This window comes from Narcine bancroftii, chromosome 3 (genome assembly GCF_036971445.1).
Source record: "Narcine bancroftii isolate sNarBan1 chromosome 3, sNarBan1.hap1, whole genome shotgun sequence".
NCBI lineage: Eukaryota > Metazoa > Chordata > Chondrichthyes > Torpediniformes > Narcinidae > Narcine > Narcine bancroftii.
In genome coordinates this window covers 72,401,427-72,426,275 of record NC_091471.1, presented here as the reverse complement: position 1 = coordinate 72,426,275, position 24,849 = coordinate 72,401,427, and the positions used below count along the sequence as shown (strand labels likewise).

The window sequence follows — 24,849 nt, the reverse complement described above, 5'->3', positions numbered from 1 at the left end:
GCTACTTTATAGTCCCCCTGCAACATTTGTTAGTGACCGTAGTCAGGAAAGAATCAGCTTCTTCATTGCTGAGAAAACCTAATAAATGCTGAAATTGAAGCTTTAATTCAGAATTATCCCTGCTCCTGTCCAAGAATTCAGTCTTTTTCTCTCTCCCTGTCTGGTATGTGTGTCATCCATTTGATAACTTGTTGAAAAGTTGTTTGGTCCCAGTACAATTTCAGTTGTCACAATGGGGTTACAGATGTGAAGATGGCTCCGCTAGTTTTCAACTTGAGAGAGGCACTGCCCTTCGCTTACTCGTGGAAGGCTGAGATATTGGTTTTCTGATCAATTTTTGAATATGTGGCTGGTATATTTCTGCTGATATAAATGGTTAAACTTCTTAATCTGTGAACAGTTAATGACTCCTCCTGAAGATATAATGAAAATTCTATCCCTAGTAACACACATTTAAATAAATGAGTTTTGCAGTTGTTCAAGAAGTAATTTGGTGGGTCGTATTATTTTGCACATTTCCCCAGCCTGGTCTGCATATTTTTAAAAGGTTCCTGTCCCCTTTATTTCCTTCTTCTTCCATCTCCCCTTTATTGTCTATCAGCTCCAACAATATTTTGTCAATTTTTTTTTGTCAGCCTCATTCTGCATTTCTTAGCCAAGTTCCTAAACACAGACGTTACCTGCATCCTTCCCTGTTCTTGGCTATCAGAACATTGCCTCTCCCCTATATTTAGGAATCCATTCTGTTATTTTCCCTTTCTCCTTTCCATAATAATTCCAAATCAATACAACAATCTAAAACCCTTTTCAGACTCTGGGAATTCCAAATAAGGCCCCCTGACCACCTTCCTCTACTCTGTTATTTTCTGCAGGCTATTGGAAAAAAACTGCCTTTCAGTAGTCCAACAATATAAAAGTCCCTCATTTGGTCCAATCATAAAAATGCCCCTGGTAATAATATAAACAAAATTCAATTGTTTATTGCAGTGAGTCCCGAGATGGTAGCACGGTTGGCATAGCAGTTAGTGTAACACCTTTACAGCATCAGCGATTAGGACTGGTCCTGGATTCAAAGCCCACGCTGTCTGTATGGAGTTTGTACATTCTTCCCATGTCTGTGTGGATGCTCTCCGGGGGCTCCAGTTTCCTCCCTCCATTCAAAACGAACTGGGGGGTGTAGATTAGTGGGGTGTAAATTTGGTGGCACGGACTCATGAGCCAAAATGGCTGTTACCATTCTGTATGTCTATATTATTTTAAAAATTAAATTTTAAATTTAAAAAAAATGTTTTTTTGCGTGCTATACAGGCATGTCCTTAAACAGGCAGTGCAAAATAAAACAACAAAAATGCAGAAAATAGTGTTAAAAGTGAAGAGTACAGTGTTACAAATCATTTCTTTGAGCAACTCTAGTACATTTCTAAATACTCCTGAAATGGCTCTGGCTAATAAAATTATATTAATTCTTTGTTGTATATTTGTTCACATTTTTAACAGGTCACTAATATTTTTCTCACCTTTTTGCAGTTCTTCATTTCTTCATCTGAGGATAGTTCTTGTACTAAAGCTCACAAACAAAATGGAGATTTAATTCAGTATTTTCAATCATAAATGACAAAATTTCTATAAAATTCGAACTTGGTATAAGGGAGAGACAAGGTTGGTTTCTATGAGAATTCCTCTGTGCGTGTCCTGGAAACTTTTCTCCTTTGGATTTGTTTTTGTCATTAAGAATGCAATACACAGTTTTGATATCAGCCTCCTCATAGGGAATCTTTCGATGATTAGAACTGTTGGAACTTCCGTACATGGAATTGAAAACTTGAATGCACAAGACCTTGCTAAATGTTTTAACCTATGTTCCCTCCTCTTGGTCAATTAGGCTTTCTTATCTCAGAGTTTGTACTTGCCTCCATCCTGAGAACAGGGTAGTTCTTCAAGTAGCATATCCAGGAAAGAGGTTGTACATTATAAAGTTGAAATGAAATTTTGGAAATCACCACCTTATCTGATGCCTGCACTATAAACTGTGATATTAAGTGAAAATTTGTAATAAGCTCTGGAATGCTGGTTTATTCTATTTTTGTCAATATTTCACAATTTCAAGATAGGGAACAAACAAAGTTTATATATTTTTTAAAAATCAAGACATTTAGAGGAGCTGTGTAATTGAGTAGTTAATCCTAGATTTTTCTGAATTTTAATTTCTGCTATTGGTATTGTTCACTTGAAACATGAAATTTTCAAATCACAATGTACCCATTAAGGTTTTACTAAATGATCCCAGAGAAGGTAAACTTTAAAAATATGTCTCTGCACATGCTTTAGCTACATTAAATTTGCCATCGTCTAATCAAATATCTCCACAATTGTGGTTTCTCATTTCTGCTATTTTCACTCCCTAGGGATTTATTTGTAATTTGTCTTATGGAGTATGGATCCTTTGCTCCAATAACCCTGCTAAAAAAAGTTACGATTTAAAAAAAAAACTCAGTCTAAAATAATAATTGTTCTAGCATGGTTTTCAGGTTTAAGAAAAAGGGCAACTTTTCAGCATGTAGATATAATAATTCCTAAATTTTTGGAAGTCCTAGATATAAATATTTGGCTGTATTTCCTTGTCTTTGATTTCCAATGAAAAAGAAATCTGTTTCTTCTTATTAGTATTTCTGTTTATCCTCTCAGAAGCTGTGCCAGCGCTAACAATAGGGTGAACGTGAACAGTGACCCTCTGCCTGAGGTGATATTGGCAGTCAGGTTGAAATGTGCAACCCAGCTTGCAATGAGGGCTCTGGAACAGAACTCCATGGATGTGTCCATGAGCAGTACAGCAGTACAGCTTCTTTCCACCTGGTGAACCTGTCAACTATGATGAACAGGTGCTTAGATCCGGGAGACTGGTGTGTCATTTAGAAGGGTTGAGGAGGGGCCTTCATGCGCTTTTGGACTTTGGAGGTATAGCAATACATACATGTCCTGGCCCAGTGCCCAACCTGCTATGTTAGCCAGGCCAAGCAAATCTATCCACCACCAGTTGGATGGTTGCCCAAATGGATGGGTGGGCCAAACCTTGTAGTGTGTCGAGAATATGACGCCTCCAAGCAGCTGGAATGATAGGCTGGTGTTGGCCAGTGGACACGTCACAGAGGAGCTTTCTGCTTGTGGGGCCAATGGGGATATCCTCAAATTGCAGGCCTGAGACTGCGGTGCAGTAGGCTGGCATTTCTTCGTCCAGCTGCTATGCCTTGGCGAGGGCTGTGTAGTTCAACTCTGGTGACTGCAAATGCACCAAGTGGATGGAGGTGCGAGATAGTGTGTTGGCCACAATGTGGTTTTTACTGGAGATATGTTGACAGTGGTGGTATAGTCCAAAATGTATGACAGGTGATGTTGCTGCCATGCCGACCATGGATCCAACACTTTGGTGAATGTGAAGGTGAGGGGTTTGTGATCCATGAAGACTGTGAACTCCTGCCCCTCCAAGAAATACCGAAAGTGCCGGATGGCGCTGTATTTCATCTCTGGGGGTCGCATGTGCCGGCTGAAGAATGCGAGTGGTTTCCACTGACCCTCAATTAGCTGTTCTATCACACCACCGACTGCTGAATTGGAAGTGTCAACCATGAGGGCTGTAGGAACATCCACCACGGATGTACCAGGTGATTTCCTTGACCTTGCTGGACATCAGGCTGAACAGGGGGTCGCATAATTCGGGCTGTTGATGGTAGGAATCGGTGGTAAAAATTCATCTTGTCCATGAACTCCTGTAGGGCCTTGATTGTACTGGGCCTGACAAACTTGTATATTGCCTCGACTTTCGCCGGCAAGGGAACCGCTCCATGCCGGTCAATGAGGTGCCCAAGGAAATTAATGGTCGACAGCCCGAACTGGCACTTCGCGGGCACATTCACTCAGGCTGCAGCAGAGTTGGCACAAGTGCGTCAAATGCTCTTGGTGCAAGTGGCTGGCGATCAGAATATCATCTAAGTAGTTGAAGATGAAATCCAAGCAGTGCCTCACCGAGTCCATGAGCCACTGGAACATATGTGCCACGTTCTTGAGTCATAAAGGCATCCCCAGGAACTTAAATTGGCTGAATGGGGTGATGAGGGCCGTCTTAGGAACATTGCTGGGGTGGAAGGGAATCTGGTGATACCCGCGGACCAGGCCGACCTTGGAGAAGATGTGTGCCCCATGCAAATTCACCATAAAGTCCTGAATGTGGGGCACTGGATGGTGGTCTACTGTGGTGGTGTCATTGAGCCTTCTGTATTCGCTGCATGGCCTCCATCCTCCAGCCGACTTTGGCACCATGTGCAGCAGAGAGGCCCATGGGCTATCTGAGCGCCAAACGATCCCCATCTCCTCCATTTTCCTGAATTCCTCCCTGGCGAGGAGGAGTTTGTTGGGCAGGAGCCTGTGTGCCTGGGTGTGTAGCAGTGGTCCTTGAGTAGGAATATGGTGCTGTACACCATGCTTAGGGGTGTCTCTGGAGAACTGTGGTGTAATAATGGTTACGAACTCCGCTAGTACTCTGGCAAATTCTTTGTCTAACAAAGTCACAGAGTCCAGGTGTTGGGCTAGTAACTTGTCTTCACCGAGCGAGAAGGTCTGGAAGGTCTTGGCATTCACTAGGCGCCGTCCCTTGAGGTCCAATAGGAGGCAGTGCATCCGGAGGAATACTGCATCCAATAAAGGCTGCGACACTGCTGCCAGTGTAAACGACCAGGTGAAATGGCTGGAACTGAACTGCAGTGGGATGGTTCGTGTGCCTTATGTGCAAATACGACTGTTGTTGGCAGCGGTAAGTGCCGGTCCTGACTTCTGGCACAAGTGCCATGGCTTGAGGGGAGGAAAGACACTAACCTCCACCCTTTGGTCTACGAGGAACATTCACCTGGAGTGTGGGTCCCATAGGTAAAGGAGGCTATCACTGTGGCTAGCTACTGTAGCCATTAGCGACATTTCCCAGAAAAGAACATGGTGGGTGGCAACGGTGGGATCCTGAACCCCACTTTTGGTGGTTAAAAAACACCAACAGTCTGAACTGAGGTTGCTCCCTGCTGCGGGCATCACCGGCTTTGTTGGTGGCATGTGGAAGGCCCAGGTCTTGGGGCGTGTCACAGTATCTTGGTTGATGGAGGCTCCGCCATGCTCCCACATGATATCTGCATGGGCCACTTTTTTGCTTGGGTCACTGAAATGATTGTCAACAATGAAGAGGTGGATAATTTCTGGCATCTGCTTGAGAAAGACGTGTTTTAACAGTAAATGTGGCTTATGGCCATCTGCTATCCCAGCATCTCGTTCATTAAGGCTGATGGAGCGCGGTTGACTAGGCCATCCATGTGGAGCAACCGCGCTTCACACTCACGGTGGGAGAGGCCAAGAGTATGGATTAGGAGCACCCTGATTGTTTCATACCTGTCCACAACCGGTGGATGGTGTAGGAAGTTGATGCTGCGGTCTGCTGTTTCCTGGTCAAGTGAACTAGCCACATAGTAGTACTTTGTAGTGTCCGAGATGATTTGTCTGACTTGGAATTGGGCTTCAGCCTGTTCAAACCAGACCTGGGGCTGCGAGGTCCAGAATGTTAGCAGTTTCAGTAAAACTGCATCCGTGTGCTTGGGTCGGTCACCATTCAAATGCCATTTGAACTGTCGGGGTCACCAATGTAGTCACACTAGGCACACAGTGAGTGAAAGAACCACGCAGAGTTGAAAGCGAGTTGAACCAACTGACTTGAATAGAACTCTTGTATGCACTTAAATTCCATGGAACCCAATGAGGCTTACGACTCCTGGGAACTCTATGACATCAGCTGCCAGACTGTGGGCTTGCCCTGCACATGGAGCTCTCACAGTCAGATCTACAGTGAACTTGATAGCAACTCCATGAGCCAGTTCGCCTGTTTCATGGGTGAGCCACCACAGTATGCAGATAAAAATCTGTTAAAAGATTGAATAGGTAAAAGGATGACAGTTGAAGTGAAAATAAGAAGGCAGGTGGAATGTTGACATTTTTTGCAAAAAGGATATAGCACAAACTTTGGGAAGTATTATTAAAACTGTAAAGGACTACTAAATACAGTTCAGATCTTTTGAAAAGAAGACTGAGACATCTGAGACAAGGCAGCAAATGATTATTGTTGATTCCTGATGGAGTGGTTGATTTGAGAGAAAAATTGGGCTATTTTGGCTTGATTTCAAGGAAAACATTTCTGAGGGAAATGATATGGTAAATGGAATGAGAATTTTGCCACTGGTGGGCATCTAGAATTTAAGATTAGAGTCATGGAAAGATATAGCACAGAAATGGGCCCTTTGGCCCACCGAGACTATGCCAAACATCGACCACTTTTATGAACCTGTAGGAATTCCATCTGCTACAGTTATGCCCACTCATTTCACCTTTTGTAAATCTGGAAAATATCTGCTTCTTTATTTCAAGTGAATACATGAGGGAAAGATTCAAATGTCCAATAGAAGTCAAGGATTAATTTGCAGTGACAAAAACAGAGACAAAAGAATGAAAGAGTTGTGAAACACAGAGCAAGAAGAAATTCCTCAAGTCAGGCTACCCCCAGAGGAGGAAAAATGGAGAATAAAAGAGAATGCTTTTACACAGCCACTTCATTCTGGGATATTATTCCCTTTTTCCAGGAAGGCATGCTATGTAAAAAAACACGGAACCAGAATGGGGCTGCCATTCCATTCCCGTATTTTTTTTCATCTCGACCCTGAGTAATTTTCCTGAAATGCCTGCAGTGTAAACTGCACTTGCAGGCCTTCTGGAACCAATTCAGGTCATGATGTGTATTGTGAACCGTAATTTTCTTAGTATATTATGTACCATAATTTTTTTAGTGCTGCCTGCTCTGTTCTGCAGCCACTGACCCACATTGTCCTGGCGATCCGCTGCCTGCTCTCTGTTGCTGTGGGCCACTAACTCTAACCCTAACCTAAACCCCAACCATAGCCCTTACCCTAACCCTATACCAAATCGCTCACCTAACCCTAACCCTAAGGTGTGACTATAAGGTCACCCACTAGACAGACAATAAACTTACCCCAGGACATATCAAAATGTACAAGTAGCGGAAAGGAAATAAGGCACTGATCCCACCAAGAGCTAGAAATAGGCACAGGGTAATGAAAGAATGGGCCAACCAAAAGTGGCAGTTTACAGTGACGCAGAACCTCTGAGCGAGGAGACCAGTGAACAGAAGAGGGATGATCATTCCTGCTGCCCGCATATTAAGCAACTAACCTGAACCCTAACCCTAGATTTGACACTTGGTCTGCCAGATTGTCAGCCAGCTGGTGCGTGAATTTGCCCTCAGTTTGAACAGTTTGAAGCCCACTGCCCCGCTTTCCCACCTACTGCTTGCCACTAGCCCCTAATGGGAGGTAGCTGTGATTACTAAGGGATTACTTAAGGTGGTATGTAGGTGGAAAGAAAAAGTTTGAAATCCACTTCTTTTGATCAATACTTGCAGTAGATTTTCCCACACTCTTTTATAAATTGTGTGCTAATGTTTTATAAAATTGTGTGTGTATTTTCCTACACTCCTTTATACTTTGTGCATGAATTTCCCCACCCTCTTTCATAAGTTTTGTGGGTGTGTGTGTGCGCTTTATTCCCGCTACAATTTTCCCACACTTTTATTAATTGTGTGCGTGTGTGCTTTAGTTCTCGCTATGATTTTCCAATGGTCTTCTATTAAAGGTTGTGTGTTAATAAAAGTAACATTTGATGGCAAACCCTTGTGTCCAGACTTGTCTCTCACGGACCTGACACTTTCTCAACACAACAATGACAAGTGCGGGGACTGACAGCATCGCTGTTGGCATTACTCACAATTATAAGTTTAATTTCAGCTTGGCACATAAAACCAGGGGAATATTTCTGAGTCATTTTTTGGGAAAATCAAGTAGGTCTAACATGCCATCAAATACGGTATGCTATACATGACATCAGATGCAGATGCTAACACTATTGAGTTACATGTCCTATCCCTTTTGTTCGCGGAATGCCGGTATGCTGTATGAAAAGGCAGACTGATACGTAAAATTGCAGGTTTTGGTCGTTTCAGTGTGAATGACCAATGCCAGCATATCAGAGGCTCTTCATAAGGGAAAAATCATGCAAATGGTGTGTTTAAAAACATAGAGGTTACAGCAAATAAATTGAGTCAATATCACATGCAGATACAGACAACAATAAAGATAAACTGAAGTTGTGGAATTAAATATGAAGTCCAGATGCCTGCATTGTATCCAAATGGAAGATGAGGTGCTGTCAAGTTGTGTTGGGCCTCAGTGTTAGCATTCACTGTAAACCTTGTTTACAGTTGATATTATACAGTAAATAACAGGACCCATAGGAACAGTGATGAACAGGTGAATCTTTGGGTAGACAGGGTGGTGAAGCTGATGTTGGGACATTGGGTATAAAAATTGGTAAGTCATGTTGCAACTGTCACATTTTACGTATTGTGCACGGTTCTGGTGGACACATGACAGGAAGGATGTGGAGGCTTTGAAGAGGGTGTAGAACAGGTTTACCAGGATGTTGTCTTCATTAAATAATACTGTATGAGCTATTAAGAGAGGTTGGACAAACTTGGATTGTTTTCTGTGGCATATCAGGGATTGAAGAGTGATCTGATATAAGTACTGTATATAAATCAATGAAAGGTATAGATTGGGTAGATGGTCTTTTTCCCAGTGTGGGAACTATCAATTACTAGAGCATAGATTTAAAGTGGGGCAGGATAGTTTAAAAGAGATGTACAAGAACTTTTTCCCCCCTGTGAGTGGTAGGTGCCAGGAATGCACAGCTGAGGAAGTGGTGGAAGTGGATACGATAACAATGTATATATAAGTGATGCCGAGGCACATGAAATGGAGGGAATAGAGGGATACACCCCTTGATAAAATGTTTATTTTCATATACATTATTCAACATTCAGAGGCGCAAAATTCCTACATGCGGCAGCCAAACAGGTACTTCATTTAAAAAAAATCCACAATGGTATACATTAAATTACCACATAAAGTGTTGATAATAAATATTCACAGTTGCCATTGTGCAAGAAACTCAAAGCGGGATTATAATAGTAATATATAATTATAATTATAATAACCATTTTTTGTGATAGTTGAATAGTTTATGATTAATTTATTTAGGGGAGGTTGAATATCCTGATAGCTGTTTGAATAAAACTGTTCTTGAACCTAGAGATACTGGACTCAGACTTCTGTACCTTCTTCCCAAAGATGGCAGTGAGAAGAGATTGTGACCAGCGTGATGGGGATCCTTTCTGATGTTGGTTGCTTTCTTGAGGCATAACTCACATAGATGTCTTCCATAGATGGGACATTGGAGCCTGTGATGGACTTGACTATGTTTGCTACCTTCTGCAGCCTTCTGTATTCGTGGGCACTCAAATTACCAACTAGGCCATGATGCAACCAGTCAGTATACTTCCCACTGTACTCCTGGAGAAGTTTGATTAAATACATGGCAGCATGCCAAATTTCCTTAGCCTTCTTGGAAAGTAGAGATATTGTTGCACCTTCTTCACGGTTGCTTTGATGTGCTGGCTCCAGGAGAGGTCTTACAATATATGGACTCAGAAACTTGAAGGTACTCTACCTCTATCCCATCAACATGGACAGGTTTGTGGTCTCTTAACTTCCTCTTCTTAAAATCTGCATTAAGCTCCCTTGTTTTGGTTATCCATCTCTATCCTGCATTCTGTCTCATCATTTCTAGTGAGTCAGCCAATATTGGTGTTGTCGTTGTTAAGTTATAGATTTCTTTGAAGTTGAACTTGGCTGTGCAGTTACAAGTGTACAGGGAACTAAGCCTTCGATGGTCACCAAGGAGGACATGTTGCTTTTGAGGAAGTCATCAGTTCATTTCTAGAGGGATGAATGGAGTCCTTGATCCCTTAGTTTAATCATATGTTTTGCTGGTATGATAGTATTGAATGTTGAGCTGTAGTCAATGAACAACAGCCTGACATAGGTGTTGTTGTGGACCAGGTGATCTAATGTATCATTGAGGGCCAGCGAGATGACATCTGGTATTGTGACGATAGGTGGATTGAAGTAAATCTTAGTCTTTCCTGAGACAGGAATTGATCTCCATAACTATCCTCCAAAGCACTTCATCGCTGTTAACTTTGAATGCCAACAGCCGCAAGTCAATGAGGCAAGTCACCTTGTATTTCCTGGACATTGATACAATGGATGTCCATTTGAAGCAGATCAAGACCTCGGTCCATGGCAGCGAGAGGTTGAAAATGTCTGGAAAAAACTCCAAGCAGCTGGATCACACAGGTTTAAAGCAAGTGACTAGGTACACCATCTAGGCCAGATGCTTTTGGAGGATTCACCCTTTTTATCACTCAAGCCTCAGAATCTGAGAACACAGAGTTGCTAAGTGCTGTGGTAGCTCTCAAGGGGGCATCATTGGTTTTTCCCTTTTTAATTGAACATTGAAATCATTCAGCTTGTCCAGATTCTGATGCATTTCAATCGATGTGATTATTTTGTTTCGGTTTATTGGATGTGATGGCATATACAACTGCTATGGGTTCGTCTGAGAGTCTAGCTTGGTTCAGAATCGTCTTTTTGCTTTGGGTGATGATCTTCCAGAGGTTGTACTTGATGTTTCGTAATACTTCTGAATCTCCTGATCTGAACGGCACAGATCTGGTCTTCAACAGTTTACAGATCTCTTTGTTCATCTATGACTTTTGGTTTGGATGTGCCTGGATAGTCTCAGTAGGAACACAATTATCTATGCATTTCGTGATAAAGTCAGTCATCCCACATGCAGGCAGATGGGATTAGTTAATTTGGGACAGGAATCTTGGTCTTAATGGCCTGTACATGTCTTGTAAAGTGCTATTTCCCAATTTACATATTAAACAATGCAAAGCACTGATGGAGGCAAAGGTGTGGAATGGACTCTGTCTTGGGACATCATCATCCATCACCCTGTGCCTCAGTAGCACCAATAATGGCTGATCTGTCTGAATCTTGATGGTGTGGCTACCAGACTGAGTTTGTTGCAGGTTGTAAGGAATAAACTTTGACCTTGTTCTTGCCAGATTATCTTTCATGGATGCATCGTCCATGATCATCCATCAGAATGTAGATATTTCTTGTGAGGTTAAAAAGAGCAAGATATTCCTGACTAAAATGGAGAACCTTTAGGGTATCAGCACTGTGAAATGGCAGACAATTGGTACACAAAGAACATGATTGAATCCAGTCATTACAAATGAAGCAAGTAGATCAAATGACTTAAATATTTGCGAGGTTGACCACACCATATGAATGTGAGTCACTGAATAAAATGCAGTCACAGTGGCATTTTGTATTCTGTCAATCTGCAATGCTTTCGTCAGTTGCCAGGATCACTCTTCAAAAATCTGCTTGTGAAATACTGCTTCTGAGTCTACAGCCTTTCCCTCAAGCTGAGAATCAAGTGTTAAACACTGTGATTATTTCTTGACTGCAATCTACCAAATGTAATTTTTCCAGCCTTTAATGGCATTCTAAATCTCCCATCAACTATCCTCGAATAGAAGCCAACATTTAACTCAAAGTGAATTGAACTTGCTATCCGAGCATTAAGGTTGTTGATAGAGAACTTAAATGATGAGTTTCTCACTCAATGCTCTGCGCCACCTAGAAATCAAGACTCTGATGGTGTACCAACTGCTTGCTTGAATGGAAGCAAGCACAAAAAACTTCTAAAATCTAATATTCATCAAAGAACAAAGAATTAATTTATCTCCATGTCTATTTACTCCAATCTATGCAATTTGTCTGTCAATTATATTATCTATAAAATGGACAAAGGTAGTTTTTCCTGTATTTAAAACCATGATTTTCCAGTCATGTACTTCTCACATGCTAAAAGGTCATCCCATCAACAGCAAGTTGCACCTTGGACAAATAAGCTACTAAGAACCATTAGGAAAGTATCGCTTGCACAAAGATTTCACTGATTCATTCCAGCAGCTTCACAGAATGGAGCAATGAGTGTAATCATCGAGTCTGAAATCGCACCCCATACATACTCTCCTCTCTCCTACCATTGGGGACAAAGCTTAAGTGTGTAAAGGTACACACCAACAGGCTTAAAGACAGTTTCTTCCTTGCAACCATTGGATTCCAGAATGAACAATGATATCATGCTGCCCTTGCTTGGTGCTAATTGATCTTTTATTCATGGCGATCCTTCACCTTTAAGATGCAGTCTTGACCCAGCTGTCTGGATGTTAAAGATAACCTGTTAGTCTGCTCATAGAAGAAACATTTTCATTGTACAAGGTTTAATGTGACAATTAATCAAAAACATCCTTGCATTTTTTTCCTTGCCTTTTCAAACATTGACCAAAAACAATCTCACGGCAACATAAGGTGGTTTCCACAGGAAAGAAGTGGTAAAACATGACTTGCACAGTTTCTGAAAGGATCATAGAGTAGTAACACATTACAGATGCTGTGAAGGTGAGAGAAGGAAAGTACTGATGCATTTGAATGAAGGATGTCAGTCAAATGCATGCCAGAGGAAGGTTCTGTGAACAAGTGATTCAGAAGACCTGCCAGGCCCAGTGAAAGTACTTAGTAAAAAGTGGGTCTCCTCCAGGAGTGAGACTTGCTGAAGTCTCCGTAGATTGTGACCTTTTTCAGTATCTTGTGTTCGTCATCTCCAACAAGGAGTGGGGAGGAGTCATCCACATTGTAGGAGGGCCTTTCCAAATTCAGTCTCACTCGGTTGAAGGAGAAAATCCTCTTTGTAGTTTGAAAGTTAGGAACAAATCACCTCACAGGCAGAGGCAATAAAATAAACTTGTCAGATGTTGTTATGAAAATCATTTCATTTTTGTTACTAGGTCCACTTTGAATTGTTCTGCAATAAGCATCTTCATTACTGAGTACCAATGCATCACCAAGAAGGTGTTTTGTTTTGCTGACACATGTAATGATCTTTTGTTTCATTTTTGCCCCGTTCCCTCTTCATTTTAACAGAATTTATTGGAACAGTGGTATAGGTGATGGAGAAGTGAAGGATACAGGGAAAGGAAGAAGAGGGGAGTGATGATGATTCTTATCTCTTGGTCCCACAACCACCACCAGATACTTGTAATTCAAGGGATCAGAAAAATAGATGACAGGAATGTGTAATGAGGAGATGCGGGCAGGAACATTTTTTTGTGGGCTGCCTAAAGCATTTGAGATTCAAATTCAAAGGGAGCACCTCTCTCATGTAAGTATTGCATCTACAAAGGGGATAATGTTGGACTTGGACAATGAAATCCACCTGCAGGATTTTCAAACAGAAGGAGCTGTGTAAATTTAAAAAGTAATGTCATTGTTTTCTATTTGTGGAACATTACATTTCTTGTCACAGATTATTTACAAGGCACTAGTTATGTTTATTGCATTCTTATTGTGGACACATAACAGTCAGAACACACATATGAATAATATTGGTGTGGAAGCTTTAGTCATTGCTGCATAACCTGCTATAGCTTTTTATGTCAATGTGCTTGAGGAAAACCTCGATTATTCTTGAACACCAAGTAATGTTTTTTCCATTATAAATTGTACCATCACTGTAGTGGAGTACATAACTGTGAAATAATTTGATTGATACTATAAATGCCATGTAATTCTGGAAATTATTATGATTTCCAATGTAAAATTGATGCCTATTGTGGGATACTTTACTTCTCCCTATTGCCTGCTGCCCCCACTGCTAGGTCTGCTCATTGTACTGTGGAACATCTTCTATTATCTGTCCTTATGTCCCAGTCTCATGGGCCTGGTCTTTTTGCGGCTTCTTCCTGTCTTCCTCCTGAGGTGTTGAATAAAATATATCTCTAACAAATGGTAGCCTTGAGATTTGGTGGAGAGGTGGGGAGGGTGTGTTCCTTCATACCACAAGTAAGAAAGATCAATTTTGAGGAATGAGAAAGGATCAGGAATAAGTGGATCGGGATAAGTTGTTTTCGGGCAATTGTGCGAGGTAAGTGGAAGACCTTAAAAGGTGAAACTTTGAGAGGACAGAGTTTGTATGTTCCTATCGGGATGAAATACAAAGTTAGCAGACACAGGAAACCTTGGTTTTTGAGGGATATTGGGGATCTGGTTCAAAAGAAGAGACAGATATATAGCAGGTATAAGCATCACGGAGGTAATGAGTTAGTTGAGTATAAAAATGCAAGAAAAACCTCAAGAAAGAAATCAGAAAGGCTAAAAGAATACATGAAGTTGCTTTGGTAGACAATATGAAGGAAATTCCTAAGGGTTTCTACAGATATGTTAAGAGCAAAAGGATAGTAAAGGACAAAATGGTCCCCTTGAAGATCAAAATGGTCAGATATGTATGGAGCCAAAAGCGATTTGGGAGAACTTAAATTATTTTCTTTTATCAATATTCACTCAGGACATGGTCACAAAGTGGTGGGGAGTAAGGAAAATAATCAATGAGGTCATGGAACCTATACAGATTAAAGAGGAGGAGGTGTTTGCTGTCTTAAAGCAATAAGGTGGACAAATCCCCAGGGCCTGACAAGATATTCCCTTGGATCTTCAGGGAGGCTAGTGTATAAATTGCAGGGACTCTGGCAGAAATATTTAAAATATCTTTAGCCATGGGTGTGATGCTGGAGGATTGGATGGTAGCTCTGTTATACCTTTGTTTTAAAACGGCTCCAAAAGTAACCCTGGAAATTATAGGCCAGTTAGCCTGACGGCAGTAGTAGGTAACTTATTGGAAGGTGTTATAAGAGATTGGAAATACAATTATTTGCATAGTTAAGAACTAATTAGGGATAGTCAATATGACTTAGTGCTTGGTAGGTTGTGTTTAGCCTTGGTAGGTTGAGGAGGTTATGAGGAAAGATTGATGAAGGAAAGGCTGTGGATGTTGTCTACATGGAGGTTTGTCAGAAATATTCATAACATTCATTATTCATGGTGAAGTAGTAAACTGGATTCGACAAGGGCTGGACGGGAGAAGACAGAGAGTAATGCTGGATGATGCCTGAGACTAGTGGTGTGCCACAAGGATCACTGCTGGGACTATTGTTGTTTGTCATCTATATCAATGATCTAGATCACACATGTCAAACTCTGGCCCGTGGGCCAAATTTGGCCCGCGATATAATTATATTTGGCCCGCAAGATCATATCAAAAATGTATTAGAGGTGGCCCGCTGGCCGCCGCGCTAGTATAGCGCATGCACAGTAACCGCTGTGTCCCAGGGTGAGAGAGAGAGAGAGAAAAATCATGGTCCTTGAAAAGTAGTGGTGGGTGGTTTTATAAACACGCTGTCGTGTCCCCCCGCCCACCCACCCCCCCACCACAGCGCGGCCTGGCCGGTGTCAGGGGAAGCCAAGGCCGCTTCCCAGCGCCCGGAACCCCAGTGGCACAGCGTTTCTTGGAGCTGCAGATGGAGTCGGGACGCCGGAGGGAAGATTGGGGCTCCCCGCCGGGTGATGGTGGCGCCGTCCACCAGCCGCCCTGCGCCTTCCCACCGGACCAGCGGCGGGTGCCCGGAGTACACGTGGAGAGCGAGGCTGGTCGGGCAGGTAGGGTGGAACCCCCGGCAATCTCAGGAGTGGCGTGGGCTGGATCGGGATTAGCCGCGCTCACCTGCTCCTCCATCGCTGACCGGGATCCCAGCGCGGTCCTGAGCGCGGAGACTGCCCTGGAAAGGTCCTGGGACACCGGCACGGAAAGAAAAGGGGGTCCGGGAGAAACTCAGCAGGTCAAGGGGGGTCCGGGAGAAACTCAGCAGGTCAAGGGAGGTCTGGGAGAAACTCAGCAGGTCAAGGGGGGTCCGGAAGAAACTCAGCAGGTCAAGGGGGGTCTGGGAGAAACTCAGCAGGTCAAGGGGGGGTCCGGGAGAAACTCAGCAGGTCAAGGGAGGTCCGGGAGAAACTCAGCAGGTTAAGGGGGGTCCGGGAGAAACTCAGCAGGTCAAAGGGGGATCCGGGAGAAACTCAGCAGGTCAAAGGGGGGTCCGAGAGAAACTCAGCAGGTCAAGGGAGGTCCGGGAGAAACTCAGCAGGTCAAGGGGGCTCCGGGAGAAACTCAGCAGGTCAAGGGGGGTCCGGGAGAAACTCAGCAGGTCAAGGGAGGTCCGGGAGAAACTCAGCAGGTCAAGGGGGGTCCGAGAGAAACTCAGCAGGTTAAGGGAGGTCCGGGAGAAACTCAGCAGGTCAAGGTGGGTCCGGGAGAAACTCAGCAGGTCAAAGGGGGATCCGGGAGAAACTCAGCAGGTCAAAGGGGGATCCGGGAGAAACTCAGCAGGTCAAAGGGGGGTCCGAGAGAAACTCAGCAGGTCAAGGGGGAGGGGTCCGGGAGAAACTCAGCAGGTCAAGGGGGGTCCGGGAGAAACTCAGCAGGTCAAGGGAGGTCCGGGAGAAACTCAGCAGGTCAAGGGGGGTCCGGGAGAAACTCAGCAGGTCAAAGGGGGGTCCGAGAGAAACTCAGTAGGTCAAGGGGGAGGGGTCCGGGAGAAACTCAGCAGGTCAAGGGGGGTCCGGGAGAAACTCAGCAGGCCAATGGAGGTCCGGGAGAAACTCAGCAGGTCAAGGGGGGTCCGGGAGAAACTCAGCAGGTCAAGGAGGGTCTGGCAGAAACTCAGCAGGTCAAGGGAGGTCTGGGAGAAACTCAGCAGGTCAAAGGGGGATCCGGGAGAAACTCAGCAGGTCAAAGGGGGGTCCGAGAGAAACTCAGCAGGTCAAGGGAGGTCCGGGAGAAACTCAGCAGGTCAAGGGGGCTCCGGGAGAAACTCAGCAGGTCAAGGGGGGTCCGGGAGAAACTCAGCAGGTCAAGGGAGGTCCGGGAGAAACTCAGCAGGTTAAGGGGGGTCCGGGAGAAACTCAGCAGGTCAAAGGGGGATCCGGGAGAAACTCAGCAGGTCAAAGGGGGGTCCGAGAGAAACTCAGCAGGTCAAGGGAGGTCCGGGAGAAACTCAGCAGGTCAAGGGGGCTCCGGGAGAAACTCAGCAGGTCAAGGGGGGTCCGGGAGAAACTCAGCAGGTCAAGGGAGGTCCGGGAGAAACTCAGCAGGTCAAGGGAGGTCCGGGAGAAACTCAGCAGGTCAAGGTGGGTCCGGGAGAAACTCAGCAGGTCAAAGGGGGATCCGGGAGAAACTCAGCAGGTCAAAGGGGGATCCGGGAGAAACTCAGCAGGTCAAAGGGGGGTCCGAGAGAAACTCAGCAGGTCAAGGGGGAGGGGTCCGGGAGAAACTCAGCAGGTCAAGGGGGGTCCGGGAGAAACTCAGCAGGTCAAGGGAGGTCCGGGAGAAACTCAGCAGGTCAAGGGGGGTCCGGGAGAAACCTAGCAGGTCAAAGGGGGGTCCGAGAGAAACTCAGTAGGTCAAGGGGGAGGGGTCCGGGAGAAACTCGGCAGGTCAAGGGGGGTCCGGTAGAAACTCAGCAGGCCAATGGAGGTCCGGGAGAAACTCAGCAGGTCAAGGGGGGTCCGGGAGAAACTCAGCAGGTCAAGGAGGGTCTGGCAGAAACTCAGCAGGTCAAGGGAGGTCTGGGAGAAACTCAGCAGGTCAAGGGAGGTCTGGGAGAAACTCAGCAGGTCAAGGGGTGTCCTGCAGAAACTCAGGGGGGGCCTGACCTCGCCAGGACCGTTGTCCACTCCCCCTCCCTGCCGCAGGCCGACCCGCGACTCACGGTGACGGGGCCGCTGATCCGCCGAGATGCCGCCCTGCAGCGAGAGCCGATGCCCCCGCACTGTCATTGTCCAACCCGATCGCCCGCAAACCCCGCCCTCCCGCACACAGGCCTGAGTAAGGATTATGAACTTTAATCTCAGGATAAAACGATCTTCCAATAGTTTCATGTCACAGTGATAAATATATTCCTGGTTAAAAATGGTCCTGCACCTGGATACAAGCTCATTAGGCATAAAACTTGAAAAGTGTGTAAATCAAAGGATATCTGTACCAATGGAAAAAGGGCATGGCAAATTACCCTGCTAGAGTTCATGCCCACAATCAGTCACCCATTGGATTGTTTCAGGAATCATGTTATTCTCCCACATTCTCAATAGCCCTCAGATTTTACTATTCGACAGCACACTAACAACATTTGACAAATCCTCTATAGAGAAATATTATTTAATGAATATTTTATTTCTCATTTGTTAATGCTTCTGGAAAGAGTTTATCCAAAACTATTATTAAACATTTATTTTAATAAGAAAAAGTTTAACATTACATATGTTGAAAGAAGAGAAAACATGCAGATGTTGTTGAAAATTTTCAATAAATATTTAGTTCGGCCCTCGACTTAGTCCAAGTTTTTAATTTTGGCCCTCCGTGAATTTGAGTTTGACACCCCTGATCTAGATGATAATTTGGTAAATTGGATCAGCAAGTTTGCAGATGACACTAGGATTGGAAGTGTTATGGACAGCGAGGAAGGGTTTCAAAGATTGCAGAGGAATCTGGACCAAGTGGAAAAATGGGATGAAAAATGGCAGATGGAATTTAATGCAGGCAAGTGTGAGGTGTTGCATTTTGGAAGGATAAACCAAGAAAGGACATGCATGGTAAATGGTAGGGCACTGATGAGTGCAATAGACCAGAGGGATCTGGGAATGCAAATATATAATTCCCTGAAAGTGGCATTTTAACTGGATAGAGTTGTAAAGAGAGCTTTTGTCATATTGGTCTTCATAAATCAAAGTGTTGAGTATAGGAGTTGAGATATTATGGTAAAGTTGTATAAGACATTGGTGAGGCCAAATTTGGAGTATTGTGAGCAGTTTTTGTTACCTAACTACAGGAAAAATATCAATAAGATAGAAAGAGGGGAGAGAAGATTTACTCGGATGTTCCGGTCTTCAGGAACTGAATTACAGGGAAAGGCTCAACAGGTTAGGACTTTTATTCCCTGGAGCATAGAAGAATGAGGGGAGATTAGATAGAGGTATAAAAATTATGAGGGGGATCGACAGAGTAAATGTAGATAGACTTTTTCCACTAAGGGTAGGTGAGATACAAACCAGAGGACATGGGTTAAGGGTTTTCCCAAAGTAATTCAATACTAAATGGAAAATTTGGAATTATTTTCATTTTCATTCCTTAACATCCAATCCATTGTTATGAATAGAAATGGGCAAATAAAATGTGTATAATCTAGCCTGAGATATATATTCTAAACCTACTCAGAGCAAAAGACTGCAATTTCTTTCTTTTTCAATATTTTTATTGCTTTTATCAAATAAATGTTCCACAGGTACATAACAATAAAGTATTAACAAATCTCATATAGCAATACAAAGAGTACTGAGACCTGTGTTACATTTTTAAAAAAGATAAAACCCCCTCCCTTCAGAGACTACTGACTAACACAAACACTCGACTACTAATAATTTAAAAAAACCTAGTTAATCTTACAAATTTTGAAAATAATTAAGAAAAGAGCCCCATAAAGAAACAAAATTAAGATTCATTTCAGTAGCAGAACATCTAATTTTTTCCAAAGACAGACATGACATCACATCGGACAACCATTGATTATGAGTGGGAGGGACAGCGTCTTTCCACCTCGTTAAAATGGCCCTTCTTGCGATAAGGGAGGCATGGGCAACTACATGGGATGGTGAAGCAGTCAGAATTAAACCAGATGGCCCACTTATTCCAAAGAGAGCAATAAAAGGATTTTGGAGTCAAATTAATAAGAACTCAAGACAAGGTACAAAATACCCCTTCCCAAAATTTGGAAAGAGAACCTAAACAAAACAAATGGTACAGTGTACCTTCTTTAGTTACACTTTTGTCACATTCCTGAATATCTTGGGTAAAACAAAAAATGTTGAAAATACTCGGCAGGTCAGGCATCATCAGTAGGGAGAAAAGCATTGATTCTTCATCTGAAACATCAATCTACCTGACCAGCTAGGTATTTCCAGTCTGTACTGTTTTTATCCAGATGTTTGATGCTACTTAAGCATACTCAAAAAATATTTAAGTAGCATCCTGGAGAAATGTTCAAGTTGTATTTGGGAAATTATGATTAAGGTTATTCTTCAAAAATGCATATTTCTAGGATGTCATCAACCAATTGCATCAGATGTTCTGATCCTGAAATGAAACCAAAACAGCATACTGAATGAAGGAAACAGCTGTGGGCAAGTTCCAGCTTTAATTGCAATGGCAGAAATGCCATTCCTAAGATTAAAAATAGAGAAACAGTCTCACTGTTTTTGTAGCAAATATGAACTTGCCAGATGTTTAAATTTCAATATAACTTGTCAGATATCTTGAATTTATACATACCATAGACTTTATTTGTAGGTTATTGATTCTGTGGGCATTTGAATTTCTTTCAAGGGTTCATGTTTAAAAGTATATGCTGTACCATTATTTCCCTTGGTGGATTACTCCCTTCATGAGATGATAGGTTTAGTGAAATCATTCTACTCTTGAACCCAGTTTAATTGCATTTGCGGCACATGAAGTGAAATTTTAATAATCTAGGCTTTAGATTCATGTTGCACACAACTTGAATGCCTAATGAAAAACAGTGAGGAAATTGATCTCTCTCATTTAGAAAGAAATAGATATAATCTCCAACAAGTTTTGAGAAGCACAGTATCAACAATTTGCTGATTTATGCTGAGATTTAAGTAAATTTTCTGGATGCTATATGAACTGGCTTTGTGAATCTCATCCTTAAATCCCTGTCTTAATCAAGGTTGTTTTTCCACTCCATTATCTGTCTGTGTTTGCTTGAATGTACATTCAATAACTCTAAGATTATGGTCTTTCAAGTCAATTCAGAGTTCCCTGATTTGATTATGCAATCAGTTAACAAGTACAATACCACCCATTTGTTATGAATTTAATTGAACTCATGATAAAATTTCCCTCTGGCCTGAAACTTATTCCTTGGTTTGTGCTTTTTTCAAGACCTATTTCATTGCAGTCATTTACAATCCAGTCTGTCTGCTATCTCATTCCAGAATGACTTTTTAATGGCTGCACATTAAATCTTTGGCAGTTTCTATTGCGATGGGTTCATGGAGCATTCTTTTCTGACAATGAACAGCTGAAGCATGTGTTTTAAATTCAGTGTAACACAATAATGTATAGAAAATGGTTAGCCAGATCTTTTAGCAGAAAAAAGTAAGTGGGATGACTTTTACATGATGCTACATTAAATTGTCAACTTTTGGGGTGGGGAGGGAAACCTATAATTCTGTTTTTCTACCTCAGTCTGCTCTTCGTGTAAATTTGTCTTGTCTATTTAAGAATTACCAGTCAAGATTTGTTTTGGAACCACATTAAGATTTCTGTGTTCTAATATGTTTAAAATTAATTTGCATTTGAATTTACCATTTACTATAAACCTTTGATTTAAGACTGGTCAATTTGAAATCTTTGTTTACAAAGGATAGCATTAATTTTTCTCAAATCTGCTGTTAAGCCACAAAAATGACCAGATCAACAAAAAGAATGTTATAATAAAGATTAATAACTAAATGTGCATTTAAATGAAACTAAAGTTCTTTGTTCTTTTATGCATATCTGCAAGAAATCTGGGCATTATATTGAATGATAAATGCGAAACTAAAATAAATAAGCAGAAGCAAAATACTTTGGGTTTTGGAAATCTGAAGAAAAATCTAAAATTGCTAGAAATAGTCAACCAGTCGGGCAACATCTCTGGAGACAGCATCAGAGTTGTTTCAAGGCCATAAACCTATTCAAAATTGGAAAAAAGATAGAGATGAGAGTTTTTTTCAAGTGCAGAGTAAGTTGAGAAGTTCCAAAAGAAGAATAACAATGATGAGTTCAGACTGGAGAGATTAAATAACAAGGCATAAAATGATCTGAACCAAAAAAAAACAGAAAATGCTCATCAGATCAGGTGCCATTTGAGACAGGATCCAAATCATTATTTCAAATTAACTATCAGTTTTCAAAATCCATCACCCGCACCCTGATGCTGGAAAGTAGTGATGATAAAGGCCTTCATGCACATCTTTTATATGCTTCTCATGACCAAGAAAGATTCATAGATCTTGAAAATACATGGAATGAAAAAAAAAAAACTGCATGTGCATAGAATCCCAATAGTGGAGCTGTGGAATACTTGTTTTTAAACAATTTTTCCTGGTGATGTAGTTCCATGCTTTCCCATTTATGTCATTTCAAAACATTTCAATCTTAAAGTATTGACTTCTCATCCTAGGTTGAAGGGAGCAGAAAAGTGACTTATTATCCACCACATTTGTTATGCTGTGATACATGATCATATGTTGGTTATTGACCTGATGTTTTATGATGGTGCCTCTTCCAAATTAAATTACAAGATCCATCACACAGAATGTTCAACAGTACATTTCTGCAGTAAATTACTCCAGGTGTAGGCTAGCTTACTGCTTCTATTTTAGCCAGACATTGGTGATCCAGACTTTCAACACTCATAATTGAAATCGCACTGTAGCAAAGAAAATGGTTGGTTGCATGATTTTTTTTTTTGCTAACTCATTTCCTGATGAGAACTGGCAGCACAAGGACTTTTGTATTTGTTCTTTCTTGAAGCTATATTCTTTCACTTGCTGTAACCTCTGTTTAGGTCAAGTTTATTGTCACGTGTAGTGAAAATGTTTCTTCCTTGCAACAGCCACAGACAAGTACAGTCCAGCAAATAGTTATAGAGTTCAGTTAAATAGAGCAAGGGCAAGTGTCAGGTTCATTCAGGAATCTGTCAGCAGCAGGAAAGAAATTGTCCTTGAATGTGGTGATACGTGATTTTACACTTTTAAATCTTCTTCCCAACAGGAGAAGAAAGAAGAGAGTGCAGCTTTGGTGAGATGAGTCCTTTAATATGCTGCTCTCTTTTCTGAAGCAGTGGAAGTGCAGAGTCGATGGATGGGAGGGAGGTTTATGTCATGTTTTATGTTCACAGCTCTCTCCAGTTTCTTACAGTCTTGCGTGGACCAGTTCCAGTCCCATGCATTGATATATGCTAACAGCATACTTTCAATGGTCCCTCTGTCAAAGTTGCTGAAAGATGCCAAGGACATGAAAAAGTAGAGGCATTGGTGCACTTTTTTTGCTGTCACATCAACGTGATTGGATGGGGACAGGTCGTCTAAGAATTTGAAGTGAACAGAAGAGTGAGCTCCAACATATTTCAGGTCTATGATCAGCTCCCTTGTTATGCTGTCGTTGAAGGAGAGGTTGTTCTCCTGACACTAAGCCTCTAGACTTTCTATATCACCTTTATGTCATCTATCTCATCATTGTTTGAGATCAAGCCTAGATTGGTGGTGTCATTTGTGAATTTGTAGATGGAATTGGAACAGTATTTAACTACACAATGATAGGTATACAAAGACCATAGTAGGAGGCTGAGAGTTGTCTTCGGTCCTCACTAATTGTGGTTTGAAGAGCAGAATGTCAAGGTTCTATTTGTAGTGGGAGGTGCTGAGGTTCCGGAGCTTGGTGATGAGATTATTTGGAACTACAGCATTGAATGCAGAGCTAAAGTCAGTGAATAGCAGCGTGACCAAGGTATCCTTAATGTCCACATGTTCCAGAGTTGAGTGGAGGACCAAGGAGATGGTGTCTGCCATGGACCTGTGGCAGCAGTAGATGAATTTAAGTGGGTTAAGGCTGGCAGGCAAGCTGAAGTTAACGTGAACATGATGAACTTCATGGTGATGGAAGTCAGAGTCACCTTTTTTACCTCCATTCACCAGCATTTTTAATCATGGGTACCTTTTGTTGTGGGATAAGACAAGAAAATGGAATCGAGACCAACAAGAAGATCAAGCACAAAGTTGAATGGCCTCTATATCATTATGAACGAGGGGACGGCACGCATTGGGCATGTGTGATGGGGAACAATAAATTAGTTTAGTCAGTGCTTATTTTCAACTGGTTCAGTGAGATTTTGAAATGGGGATGTGACCAGAGCACTGTTTTCATGGGGAGAATGCAGAAAGAACTAGAGCAGTTGTAAAAGTTGTTTCATCCCATGAAATGATACTGGTTTGAGGTGACATTTGAAAAAAAATATGGGAAAGATCAATGAACACTTGGTAAATCTGGAATGGGATTGTTTAAATCGTTCCCTAACTGACTGCATTCTAATCCAAATCTGATTCGGTGCACAAACTCGTAACTTTTCATTGAATCTGATGCGGTCATTTGGGGTGTCCGTGCCTGGTTAAACAATCTTGATGTCGCCAAAGGGGGAGTGGAATTTAATTCCAATAAACTTCCAGAACCGCAGAGTGCAGATCCTTTCTTTTCGGGGTGTTACTTTGTCACTTGCTGGAGGAACGCTTCACATTGGAGGGTGTTTGTAACATTTGCTTCCCTTCGCCACCCCCCGCAATGGTTTTGAGCCTCTCGGCGCCGTCAGAAGGTCCCACCGTCAGCGGGCTCGGCAACAGGGGGAGTTCTCCGAAGTTGATTGCCAATCGGAACGGGCGGAAATCTTCCAATCAGCTGTGCGCTGTGCGGAGAGAGCAGAGCGGACGGAATGAGCTTGTGGAGTCAGCTGATAGGAAATGAAGTGAAGGCTGCAGCCGGCAAGAACAAGGTTCTGAATGTGACTATTTTTCATTGTGTTCAGACAAGGGCGAGAATCAAAAAGGGTCACCGCTGACCGATAACCCGACTCCAGGTCTGCAACAAACTGGGGGATTGGGAACTGACAATGTCGAGGGCTCTTGCTTCCTTCCCGATCGCCTCTGGAGGACTTGAGCAGAATATTGGGGAAAAGTTAACTGGGGCATTGCTGTTCGATTGTGGTGTCCACCGTCT

The 24,849-nt window shown here is 42.5% G+C and overlaps 1 protein-coding gene across 6 annotated transcripts in view; it reads left to right on the top strand.

Annotated features, from left to right (window-relative positions):
- Nucleotides 1–24,849, top strand: part of atosb (atos homolog b) — a 158,633-nt gene that overhangs the window by 21,521 nt on the left and 112,263 nt on the right. Inside the window, exon 1 of one of the 6 annotated variants that reach the window (XM_069924278.1) lies at nucleotides 9,661–9,683. The exons of 3 other annotated variants lie outside the window; for them this stretch is intronic. The gene's annotated coding sequence lies outside the window, so the exon portion shown is untranslated. Of the gene's footprint in view, nucleotides 1–9,660; nucleotides 9,684–24,543; nucleotides 24,710–24,849 lie in introns of those variants that run through there. 2 more of the 6 variants (XM_069924277.1, XM_069924276.1) reach the window with 2 other exon arrangements.